At 33.9% G+C, this 13,453-nt stretch overlaps 1 long non-coding RNA gene across 1 annotated transcript; it reads right to left on the minus strand.

The window, feature by feature from the left end:
* Nucleotides 1-3,900: 3,900 nt before the first annotated feature.
* On the minus strand, nt 3,901-4,945 carry LOC111394822. Its single transcript, XR_002702744.1, has 2 exons — nt 4,728-4,945; nt 3,901-4,456 (listed from the first exon to the last, which is right to left on the minus strand). It is a non-coding gene; the product is annotated as an uncharacterized LOC111394822 (long non-coding RNA).
* Nucleotides 4,946-13,453: the final 8,508 nt, after the last annotated feature.

A 13,453-nucleotide genomic window follows, 5' to 3' on the forward strand; every position in this document is an offset into this window, starting at 1 on the left:
ATCCCATTTAAATTATTTCTTCATGTTGATAAATGTTATACTTATGAAAGTTATGATGTGATATAATATGATTATGATATGTATGTTATCGTCATCCGGTACCAAAGATATAATATGATATAAGCTCTTACCGGTTCTAAAGATATGATATGATGGTATGATTATTTTGACACATGATTTAATACTTTTAATTGGGATTGCACAATTACTCGTACCCTACTGAGTATTCCTATGTACTCACCCTTTTCCCTACTCCTTATAGGTTAGATCGGGTCGTTGGTTGGCTGGCGGTGTGGTGCAGTCGTGGTGCCAAGATATTTGGGATAATAAATCAAATCCAGCATAACGTGATCAAAGATTTTATTTTTAGCTTTTGTTTTAATTTTATTATTATGTGGATCTGTGATTCAAGATTTGGGATACAGTTTTTCTTTTTGATATGTTTTTATGGTTTATTTTCATTATTTTATATTGGTGGAACCAAAACTTTATTCACATTCAATTATTCAGAATAACACATAATAGAGTATGGTTGATCTTATCACATGAATTGAGAATTTTGGGTGTACTGTACGTCAAGTTGTTTCTTTTCAAGATGGGTAATTGATTGAGGTCATGCATGTGTAATTAATGAGACCCAAATTGATGGTATTAATTGGGTGAAAGTGACGTCACGTTTCTACTCACTGCATAAGTATAAATAGGATGTTAAAAAAAATAATAAAATAAAATAAAATAATGAGTGAATAGTAGTTACTGTTCACGATGAACAGCGACGTCATACGTGAACAGTACTGTTCACATAAACAGAAATTAAAAAAAAAGAATAAAAATTGTAATTGGGTGTAAATTTTGCCATTAGTGAAAAGTCTTTGACATGTTTTATCAATTAGCGTATCAATCATTTTGTCGAGACTAGATTATTAATTATTATTGTAAAGATACTGATTACCGGTTAATCAATTCAATTTATTATAAATAAATGAGTTGATCTCTATATTACTTAGGTTATGATTAGTGAGACGTCAAATTTGTTTAGGCGTAAATTTTAAATATTTAGACATCTTTTATTTACTTTCTTTATAATTAATTGTGTCATTTTATCAATTATTTAGTGCATGGTAGTTTTCATGTACCGCATGGGTACCTAGAGTAATTTAGTTCTAAGGTTGAATTTCGTACAATCTGGGTATTGCATGTAAATTATACTTTGATAACTGTATCTTAAATCCATTTATTTTTAAAAGTATCTTTTGGTAATGACTTAACCTTTTAAATTTCAAAAGATTTGGGTCGTTATAGAATTCCTATAGGTTGGTTGATCGGTTGATTTGCCTGAGGCCTGATGTTTGGTCCTTGGTTGGCAACAATGGTTCTATGATTTGGGTCATTATTACCATTAGCCTGAATATTTATTCCATCATTAACACGTGGGGTATTCTGTCCATTATTTAGGACATTGTCTCTTACATTTAGGTTACCTCCTGAGTTAGATGTACCATTACCACTATTCTGATTTGGCATTACACTATCCCCTGGTTTGAACTAGACGGACCAAAAGGTGGTTCTATCCCTTGATTTGGACTTAGGACTGGAGAATTATGTCTTACAATTGTCCTAGCTTGAAAGTGACTTACAATAGGCACAACTGGCTGATAAATTTGGCCTACTAACTTATTCATTATTTCATTTAATATATTCAGTTGTTTGGCCATGTTGTCATAATGTGCATTTCCATTCTAGGTAAATCTTTCCATATTATGAACATTTCGTAGATTTACCTGTTCAACGACATCCTGTGTGAGTTCTCCAAGCAATGCACGCATGGTTCGAGGACTCAACTCTGTCATTAGTTTGTAATGACTGTGACTGCTCTGACTCTGTCCCTCTGTTCATGGAGAGTTTTGCTGCTCTTCATATCGCTCGATCACAGACTGGACTCCTTCCTGACTTGCTGCTTCCTTATCAGATTTGTGAGGCATATTGTTTCACTTTTTGTATCCTCAATACCAAACACCAATGTCCCACTGGACATGCCAAATTGTTTCGCGCGGGTAGTCGCTAACAATTAAAAAATGGATCAGGCGATTGTGTAAGGAACAAACCTCTTGAGACAAAGTCCCAAAAATGGGTGTTTTATTGACGATGATTTACAATTGGAAATAAACATAATGCCTCCAAGGGGCGCAAGCAGACAAGTACTAAAAGAAGTGTTTAAATTTAAGTTAAGAAATTAAAATTACATATTCTCTATTTGAGAGTGTTTAATTCCCTTTTTCTCTATGTCTTCTCTTCCTTTTTATATTCTCTTGATGATTTCTTCGTGACAAACCACTTGAAAACTGCTTGATTGCTTTATAACTACCCACTTTCTTTATGGTGGCTAACTTGTCGTGGAACTGCCGTCTCTAACTGCTGCCATTACTCTTTGTCGTTCAACCGCCTTCAATTGGGCTCCTTGAATCGTGGACTGTGATAAGATTACTCAATAACTGCTGTTTTCGATAACCATAATATTTTATGTTTGCTAAAATCCTGGACGATTCGAAGATTTGGACGAGAACAGGGTCATCGCTCTGGACGACCGTAAGGCACTCCATTCGCTTAGATTCTGGGCATTTTGTAAGCTTGGGCGATGATGTTACTGTGTTCGTGGGCTTTCATTGCATTCATCAATAATCTTATTTGGATCTTTATCCTGGACTCCCCAATTGGGCTTTACTCTTTGGGCTATTTGATTTGGACTGCACTTTTAGTGTGTCAACAATAACTAATACAATAAAGCAATTCTCTTTCATAAAAACTCCCTTAAACAAGTATGGAATTTTTTTCTTCTACCCAGTAGTTCAAAATATATACAAATATATCTATTTATAGAAACAAAAACTAAAAAGTGCTCAAAATGATCAAGTAACTTTCTTTAACCTCCTTTAATAAAAGTATTCAAAATGATTAAATAACTTCCACCTCCTTTAGTAGAAGAATAGTTCAAAATAATTAACTTTTACCTCCTTTAATAGAAGAAGAGTTCGAAATAATTAAGTAACTTTTTCAATAACTCTCGGCCAATGACGAGCTTTTCTTTAACCATGTAAAATTCTTCTGTCCAATAAAAAAACTTTGCTTAACCAAGTTGCATTTTAATTAAATCATATATTCATCTTCATAAAGCTTCACGATAATTTTGGGATGTTTTCTTATTTCGAGAATTTCCTTGGTCAAGTTTACACTACTTTCAACACGTTGTTCCTTTTAATATGAAAGACCAATCTTCGACTTCCTAGCTCCATAAGGTTGTATTGAAGATCTTGAGTGCACTAGGAATCCATCGTTATTTCTAGGATTTATATAAGATTATGTCACATGCCATTTGTTCTACTGGTATCAAATGATTTCGACATGCTACGTAACTTGAACTTGTTAATTGTTTATTGACAACTTGAGGAAGATTACTGACGATGTTTATTTGCACCCAGGTGGAAACATCCTCACATCAGATTTGTTCTTCCACACCTACAAGTTTCATGAAGGCGGGATGATTTTGATAATGGTTGGATGCCAACATGATTAACCAGACTATCCCTGAACCCCTTGTAGCTTGATTCAAACAATTTTGGTCACATAGACACACCTTAGTTAATGAAATCAGTAAAATGGAGTGTGACCTTATAGTGGGTGAACATTTTTTCTTCAACAAACTACTGAAGTTGGTGAGGTCATGTTCCTCATCGCGTAGTCGGTGAAGCCCTATTCTTCACCGAATGCAAGAGTTGGTGAAGAACAAGACTTCACCATTGCAAGGTCACATTGTATTTCGGTGAAGATCTTTAAAGTGAAGAATATCACACTATATCTCTAGCTCACAATCAAAATCACACTATCGCACTGTCTAAGTCACAGTTCAAAAACAATCCCATTTTTAAATCAAGAATAATTGACAATCACAAATTGAATTGCATAGGACTAAACAAAAAATGATGAGGCATTGTGAGTTACGTCCTTCGAACTAGAATTGCGACCTGATCTGGGGCTTTTGCATTTTTGATTGAGATTTTTGTGGGGAAGTAGATTGTCTTCTTTTATAAGTAAATCTTTTGACGGCATCTTCCTCCTTCGAATGCGATTCACTCTCAACACTCCTTGTTACCACCATCCTAGATTTGATGTACCTTATTAAGTAGTTACTACCTAACACGATCCATCCCGAATCACCCTAATGAACCCAAAACGTGGTGTGTGCCAACAATAGATGCTAACAAATGTCAAATCCATCACCAATGCTCACTATGAGTTACTACAAGATATGCAATAAAATCAAATGTTTATACAAACATAGTGCAATGTGCCCAAAATTTTACTTCGTGGTTTAATCAAACTGACTCGCATCCTTCAACATGTCGTGTGGCTCTAACTCTGAAATCACTAGACTTCTCAAGCTACCAAGGACCAATACTACCTGTAAAAATAATTTTAGAAAAATATGAGCTGATAGCTCAGTGAGTAGAAGAGTTCAAAAATAATTATACTTTCTCCTTTAAACATTTTTATCAAACGTCAAGTTCATATCATTAAATTCTTCACATGATAGTCTCATACAATTATAGACAAAAAGTGAGACATTCTCATAACACTGTAAATATCATCTCTTAATCACGGTATAGTTATCAGCTGATATCTATACTATCATCTCATCTCATCACATCACATGTGATCCACAAAAAATGTACCTTTTGACTAAAATCTGTAATCCACCCCTCGAACTAAGCACTTTCGCCACAGGCCTTTCGCCCCCTCCGTGAACGTAAGCGAGTATCATGACCTCTGGTAATCAATTTTAGAACACGGCTAAGGCCCCTCAGTGAGCTATATGTACACGATCACGACCCCTTCATCCCCAGTCAACTCCTCAGTGTAGTATAGAACACGACCAATGCCCCTCAATGAATTAGAAAAAATATATAATCACGGGTACTTTTCTGGCCGATTTCAAAATCACATCTCATATTCCAATTCACAATGTACCGTATACAATCTTTGAAATCCCACATGTATTATAATAAAAGATATTTCCATAATAACCATATAATTCGAACACATAATTGCACATACTTTGACGATATACTTAATTCATAAATACTTTAAAAATATTATATTTTTTCACTCACAAATCCATGGATAGAAATCTGGCTAAATTCACGAGCCATTCCAAGTTTTCACGTCACTGTCTGAAATAACGATATAATTACTCAAATTAAAACTTGACAATTAAATTAATACAATTCCACCACTTAATTCCTCAACTTTTATATTTACTCTTATATCTCCAATTCTCCAACTTTTATTCTCTTTATTGATTCATCAACTAAACACCATGCATTATCAAATCCATTAAATCACTTGCACTGCCTTAAAATCAATACCTTATACATATACAACCCATAGACATCACTTATTCCAATATATAAAATTCAACACGTCATATAGCTCCATTCAAACCTTTAAAAATCCGAAAATAAGAGCTTTGACAAAAACAACACTAAAATCCCATATTAATGAAATCAGGCACCAATTTCTTTATTGAAATCTGGCAGTAAAACCTTTGATAGAATTAGCACTATTCTGGGCAGAATTACAAAAACAGCACCTGCGTAGGATTTGTCCAAAAATTACTTATAATTATCACTTAAAAATGGAGAAATCAACCCTAATTCCTAAATTTAAGTGTTTAACATCATATAATCAGAAAAAAATTCAAATAATATGTTTCTATCTTACAAACCCATTTCAAAATTCATCTTTCCTCAACTTCAATACTCAAATAACATTTCTTTGCTATATTTCTATTTATAACCTCAAATACATATCTATAACAACTAATTATTGCTGAACTTCGAATTAAAGTAAATTTTCCATAAACCCCAAAATTTTCAAGTAACATAAACTTCAATTACCTCTTGAAAATAAGAAGAATTAAGGAATAAAACCTCAATCTTTAAAAGCCAACACCCATTTCTTCTTCTTCTTCTCCTTCCTTCCTTTTTCTCGTTCATTTTTTTCCCCTATTTTGTTCTCTACTTCTCTAGTCGGTTTCGCCCCCAACAATGAGAGAATATTGGATTTGTTTAAAGTTTAAATGGATAAGTATGGTAGAATTGCAAATCAAGTCCTCACTCTTCATGTAATATACCATTTACTGCTTTAATTACAGTAAATAGAAACTACATCCCTAAAGTTCTTGCAATTACAATTTAAGCCCCAAGAAAATCATTTGTTCAACTTAAGTCCTTATTGACTTTGACCAATTACTTCCCTTGACTTTGACAAAAAATGGGTGGGGTGTAACATCAATGATATTGAAACTTAAAAAAAACATGACTTCTCTAAATTTTCTCTTCTAAAATAAAAGTTAAAATTGATAAGTGTAGTTTCTACATTTATTCGAGATCCTAAAAGATGATATTTTATTATTTTTTGGATAAAATATTACCTAACTTGTGCTATATTATATTTTATAGGTAAAAAATCGACGTTTGATGAAGAATTGGAAAAAAGAATGAAAAAAGGCGAAATCCAAAGGTTGGGAACTAAATTTCAAACACTTCATAGATGAGAGGGCGGTGGAATGAAGATTGAGGATGCCAAGGATTCAACTGGATACAATTAGAAGATAAAGGAACAAGATTACAAGAGAAAATGGCTGAAATGAAGCAAATCCAAAGGTTAGGGGCTAAAGTGTAAATACTCAAAAGTTGTATTGAACCTCATGATGAAGACTCGAGAGTGTTGGAGGTCAATTGGGTGAGAAAAGAAGCCAAAGGGATGAAATAAAGTTAAAGTATTATCAAAAATCAATTTCTAGCTAAAGAAGTTATGCTAAGAATTTTTAGCCTCAACTCAAGGCCCATTTTACGGATGGCAAACGTTCGAATTGGAAATATTGTATCGTTCCAAGAATAGTAACTCTTTAAGTTAGATTTTTAATGCACTTTGAATCACTTCAATCAAATATGGGAGGAGAAAGATATGATCAAAGTACTGAAAGCTGTTCGACGGAAAAAAAGTATATCTATGCGGTCGCATAGTGTTAATTCAATGCGATCGCAATCATGCCTTCAGTGCTTCTGGGACCGTATGATTTCTTCTATGCGACTACTTCCATTTGTACTAGGTTATTGTTTAGTATTTTTCCGATGCAAGATTTTATATTCTTTTCAATTGAAACTCTACTTTGTCAACAATCTTTTGAGCATCCTTTAAATACCATAATCCGTCCAAAACGAGGGAGACCTAATTTTTATCGTTTAAAACCTCCATTCGACCAAAATTTTATCATATTCTACATATTTTAGAGGCAAAGAACAAGTCTATACATCAATCCAATGTGAATCATACAAGGATTTTGAAAATTCATAGACCCATGGGTGGATCGAGGGGTCCCACAGGATCACTTGACCCCCTAGTTTTTTGGGGTTTTTTATTATTTTATTTTTATTAAAATTTAATAAAAATAGAGACAACTCACAAATCACAGGAAGCCTTTGTCTCTCGTTCCCATCGCAACGCCTTTGTCCCTCTCTCTCCAGTCTTTTCTGACTCTGGTCCTCCCATTCCCACAGTAAGCTGACGAAGGACCAACGGTGGCCAACATTCAGCTTATACGATATAGGTGCACCATTTTCTTTTCGATTCCCACTCCACTAAGTCATGGCACTAGCACTAGTTGCACTACCGTCTTTCGTCTTTGTCTAATCCTAAGATTCCAAACGCCTCTGCTTTCTCTTTCTCTCCCTCTCCAATTTACTCCTACTCGCATGGTAAGCCGGCGATGGACCAATGGTGGCCACCATTTGGTCCATTTCAGAGTGTACGCGATAATGACGATGCACCATTTTCTTTCCCACTCCACTGTCTTTTGTCAGAACTCTCATTTGATTTTAGTTAATTTCTTCCAATTCCATTTTAGTGATGTGTTTCCCCTAATTTAGTGATTTTAATTCTGTTTGTAATTGTTTGCTAAAAGTACAAGCCGCAAGTTCACGGGTCACGTTTAAATAATAGAGTGGACCTTTTAAATTTAGGTTGTCGATCTCTCGAGGAATGTTGACTTTTTATTACACAAGTTTAATTAATTTAATTCTAACAATAAAAAGAAACATACACACAATTAAAATTATAATTTGAAACAAGGAAATTAACTAAAAATTTACGAAATTGGAAAACATAAACATTTGGAAATTTTGGAGGAAAACGTGGTCGAGATTCATCGTTTCGTTTAACTGTCACCTATTTAATTTCTCCACAAGTCAATTGACAAATTACTCACTTACGATGTTATACAAGATATTTCAATTCTAGTTAATTACCTCTTTCGAGCGAAATTAACCCTAACTGATTGATTTAACCTACTATATCTCTATGTCGATTAAAACCAAACAACCGCATTAACTCTTTGTGAAAATAGCTCATTGGGTCACCTAGGGTTAGATGTATATATTTATCCCCTATACAAACCTAGGGTTTCTACTGTTTGATCTAAAATACACAATTTTCTTTCGAATGATGTACAAATCACTAAACATAATCATTCACTGGTCACATAAATGAAAATGCAATAATAACAATAATAAAAACACATGAAAATAAATAATTTAACATTGAAGAGCAAATATTAAAATAAATTAAAAGTTAGGTTTAGTTACTATCATAAATCCCAACACAAATATTTAGCCTATATTAAATATATGATAAAAGGGAGGATGTTTTATACAATACATTGCCAATAGAAGATAACAGTGAAGAAAATACAAGATTCAAGATACAACCATTTTCGTTGGCTTTTTGAAGATGTTAAATGCTTGAACTTGATTTCCTTAAAATCTCTCTACCTCCTTGAATGTATATTCTCCTCGTGCTTTTGATTTCACTTCCAAAATGCCAAGAAAAATCGAAAGAAGAAGAAGAAGAAAGAAAGCAAAAAAAAGAAAGAAAGAAAAGTAAAAGAAAAATGAAAGAGAAAGAAGACCCAGCCCAAGAAGCCTGGAATTGACCAGCAAAACCATATTTAAATGGCCAAAAATCGTCTAAGGTGAAATTACGGAAGAAATCCCGAAATTTACAAGAAATAGGCACAATTCGCCCAACCGGAAGGTGGCGCACAGTTAGGGATGGCAATCGAGCTCGCTAGCTTGGGCCGCCAGTGACTCGGCTCGAGGCTCGGTAGACCCGAGCCCCATTTTGGGGACACGGGCTTTTCCCGAGCTCGCCCGTGAGCTCGCGAGCTTTTTAAAAAACAATAATAAATAAATAAATAAAATTTGAGGCTTAAAAGGCTGCAGCAGAAAAAAAAAGAGAGAAAACGAACCTGCCTGGCTCGGCCCGAAAAAAGCCCGAGCCGAAACTTTAGGCTCGCGAGCCGGCTCGGCCCGGCTCATTTACATCCCTACGCACGACGTGAGACTATTTTGGTCTCAATAAATCACCAACGGCTTTCCGGGCGCGCACCATCGCGCGTGGGTTTTCTTCATTTCTTTTTCCAACTTAGTCCTTCATTTAATTGCACACAAGGCCCCTCAAATTTGATCATGTACAATCTGGTCATCAAAATTTGACTTTTCTTTCAATCACCCCCTCTAGAAATTGCAACCTTAGGTCCTCAAATTTTGGCACTTGTGCACTTTGGTCCCCAATTTCACATTTTTGTGCGCTTTTGGTCATTTTTCACTCCCATTTGCCTTGTTCTCTTTCCTTGGATGATTTTTAGCCTACAAAAGTAAATTTTACCTAATTGTGAGTAGAATTTCATTTATTTTATCAATTATAAGCATATTTAGGTATTAAATGTGTGCAAAAACACATTTCTCAAATACCCCCAAACTTGAACTCTTGCTCATCCCGAGCAAGATCATCTACAACACAGTCAAGCATAAGTGATAATGATTAACACATTAGATAGCTTGCCAAAAATATCAAAGAGTGTAAAATTGTGTAATCAATTCACAAATATGCTCCAAATAATGATAGCACAAATAATTTAAACTCATCCAATGCTTGATCGGCGTGTGTGTGCATAGTCACTCTCAATCATTATCTAAATTAGGAAAAAGTTGTCAAGAAGTAAAAATCTTCAAATTGGTTCCAACCCAACCCAATGTGGTCAAATATTTCATTTTTCACTCGTGAAATTCACACTAAAACAGATTTATTTATTTATTTTTACTTCCCGAGGTGTAAATATAAGGTTTCTCTTAATCACTCATTTCTTTTTTCTGCTCTAATTTGGTTGGATCTAACTGGCAATCTCAACATCTAGTCATGTGTTGATTCTCCACTAATGAGTGTTTCCACATTCAAGCTTATATCAAGTAATTCAAATCCACTAGTTATTTAAGCCCAAATATCAAATACAATTGCACAACAATAACTTTCTCTCTCTCACTCTCTCTCTTTCTTTTAGCCAAATCCCTTGTTTTACCCCACTCTCTTAAGCTTTTTTCTTGATCCTTGTAGCGAGCTTTAGGTGAAAAACTGTCCAGTTGTTTAGGACAAAGGGTATTGGATTTTGAGATACCCCTATGGACATAATAACTTGAGTAAAAAAGGCTACAGATGAGGCCTTGGATTCAAAAAGTACAACATTTTTTTTCATTTTTTTCACACAATAAAAATGGGTCTTAGATCCCGAGCATATGGTTATTACCTAGCTTATACTTGGCAAAAGACACTCCACACAAATATTTTCACCATGCACGAAACCACACACTTCTAGATAATATTATTTCAACCACCCCTAAACTTTTCTCACAATATGGTAAAGTGAAAGAGGAGAGAGTATAGGTTGATATAAAGTTTCAGGCAATTCACGACCTAGGTCAATCAATTCAAAAATCTCTCTATCAATAAAAAATTTTCCAAATCTAAATAACAATTAATCATAATTATTGTGCTCAAAGCAATTCATGATCTTATAATAGATAAGCAATTTTTCAAAAAATTTAGGTACAAATAGCATATTTGATCATGCATAACTCATGAGTCAACAATAATTTTAAACATTAAGCAATCCTAAGCCGGTAAGGCTGTCTAACATGTCAATACAACATCATCAATTTAAGCACAATCATCCCAAACTTAAATCACACATTGTCCTCAGTGTGTAAAGAACAAGATAAAGAGGAGAGGGGATAATGAAACTTCCCCGGTTGTTTATTTGTGAAGAAGAACCAATGTTTGAATTGGGCTTGGGATGCTCTTGGTGAACTTGGTCAAGTGAGTTTCTTGTACACCAATTTACCCCCAACGTTGTTAGGGACCATTGAAATGTGGGACTTCAAAAATTACCTACAAAAAATGATAGCTAATTAAATAAAAGTAAGAAAATTCATAAAAATAAATAGAAAGCTTAAAAGTTAAAAAGTTGGGTTGCCTCCCAACAAGCGCCTTTTTTTTTTCATAGTTTTTAACTCGACTTTGGCCTTTAAATCATGGGTACCTAAAGAAGGCTTCAGATGCCTTGCCCATTTTTCTTCTTTTGGCTTTTTTCACTCTTCATTGGATCTCCAAAACTCAACATTGCCCCTCTCCATTTAATATGACTTGCCTTTTCATCCAACTTAAATTCAACTATGAATATTTCTACTTTCTCATCGGGTTTAATCACAAAATCACTATATTGACGGTCAACTAAGTTGGAAGAATGTAAGTTGATTTTCTCCTCGTTGATTGCCACATCCTTGTATAGCTCCGTTGTGATTAATTTTTCATTCTCTTCAATCTCTTCTTCAATAGTTGATATTTCATCGGATTGAATAACCGGTTTGTCATCAAACTCCAGGGGCAATGACAAGTCTTTCCTATTAACCCCATTGAGTGAATTATACCCCAATTTTTGAATGCCATCCTAATATTTGTAATCTCCCACTAACATGTCTTCTTCATCCAACTTTGCAAGTTCATTGTAATACTTTGCAAGTACCCTCTCGTTTAAAAATGGAGGACCATTTCCCGAAAGTTTGATGTCCTCGTCCCAATCATCAGGTACATAATCTCCCGTGAGCATGTAACTATCATCAAAATTGTCCAGTGCTTGTTTTCGACATTTTAAATATTGTCTAAATCAAAGAAGTTTCAATATTAAGGTATCGGTGCATGAAACAAGCATTGCTCTGTACAATGCACCGCTTGACAAATTTCACATCTTGGAACTCCAATCATATATCCTTAATCAATGTAGAGATATCCATTGCAAAAAACTTTTTTACTTTACCAAGATCGAAGTAATGCAAATATAACTGAAATGCAGAAGGAGAGAATACCAATACTAGATGAATTAACAATATGAGGGGTAGCCAAAATATACAAAAATAAAAACTATTAAAAACAAATAAAGAAATTGTTAAAACTAAAGTAGTAATCAAAGTAAAGATATTCCCCGGCAACGGCGCGAAAAACTTATTCGCTAAAAGTGCAAGCCGCGAGTGCACAATTCACGTTCAAGTAATAGAATGGACCTTTCGTGTCCAAGTTGTTGATTCCTCGAGGAATGTTTTACCTTTGATTACACAACTTTAATTAATTTAATTCTAACAATAAAAAGAAAGACATACACAATTAAAATTATAATTTGAAATAAGGAAATTAACCAAAAATTTACAAAATAGGAAAACATAAACATTTGGAAATTTTGGAAGAAACGTGGTTGGGATTTATGGTTTCGTTTAACCGTCACCTAATTAATTTCTCCGCAAGCCAATTAAAAAATTACTCATTTACGATGTTAGACCCGATATTTCAATTTTAGTTAATTACCTCTCTCGAGTGAAATTAATCCTAATTATTGGTTTAATCTAATATATCTTTACGTCGATTAAAACTAAATAACCGCATTTACTCTTTGTGAAAATAGCTCATTGGGTCATCTAGAGTTAGCGGTATATCTCTATCCCCTCCACAAACCTATGATTTCTACTATTTGGTCTAAAATGTACAATCTTATTTTGAACGATGTACAAATTTCTAAACTAATCATTCACTGGACACGTAAATGAAAAATGCAATAATAACAATAGTAAAAACATATGAAAATAAATAACTTAACATTAAAGAGCAAATATTAAAATTAATTAAAAGTTAGGTTAAGTTACTATCATAAATCTCAACACAAATATTTTGCCCATGTTAAATATATGATAAAAAGGAAAATGTTTAATACAATATATTGCCAATAGAAGATAATAGTGAAGAAAATATAAGATTCAAGATATAACAATTTTTGTTGGCTTTTTAAAGATGTTAAAGGCTTGAACTTGATTTTCCTAAAATCTCTCTACCTCCTTGAATGTGTATTCTCCTTGTGCTCTTGATTTTACTTCCAAAATACCAAGAAAAATGGAAAGAAAAAGAAAAAGAAAAGGAGAGAAAAGTAAAAGAAAAATGAAAGAGGAAGAAGACCCAGCCC

This window comes from Olea europaea, chromosome 5, assembly GCF_002742605.1.
Source record: "Olea europaea var. sylvestris chromosome 5, O_europaea_v1, whole genome shotgun sequence".
NCBI classification, from domain to species: Eukaryota; Viridiplantae; Streptophyta; class Magnoliopsida; order Lamiales; family Oleaceae; genus Olea; species Olea europaea.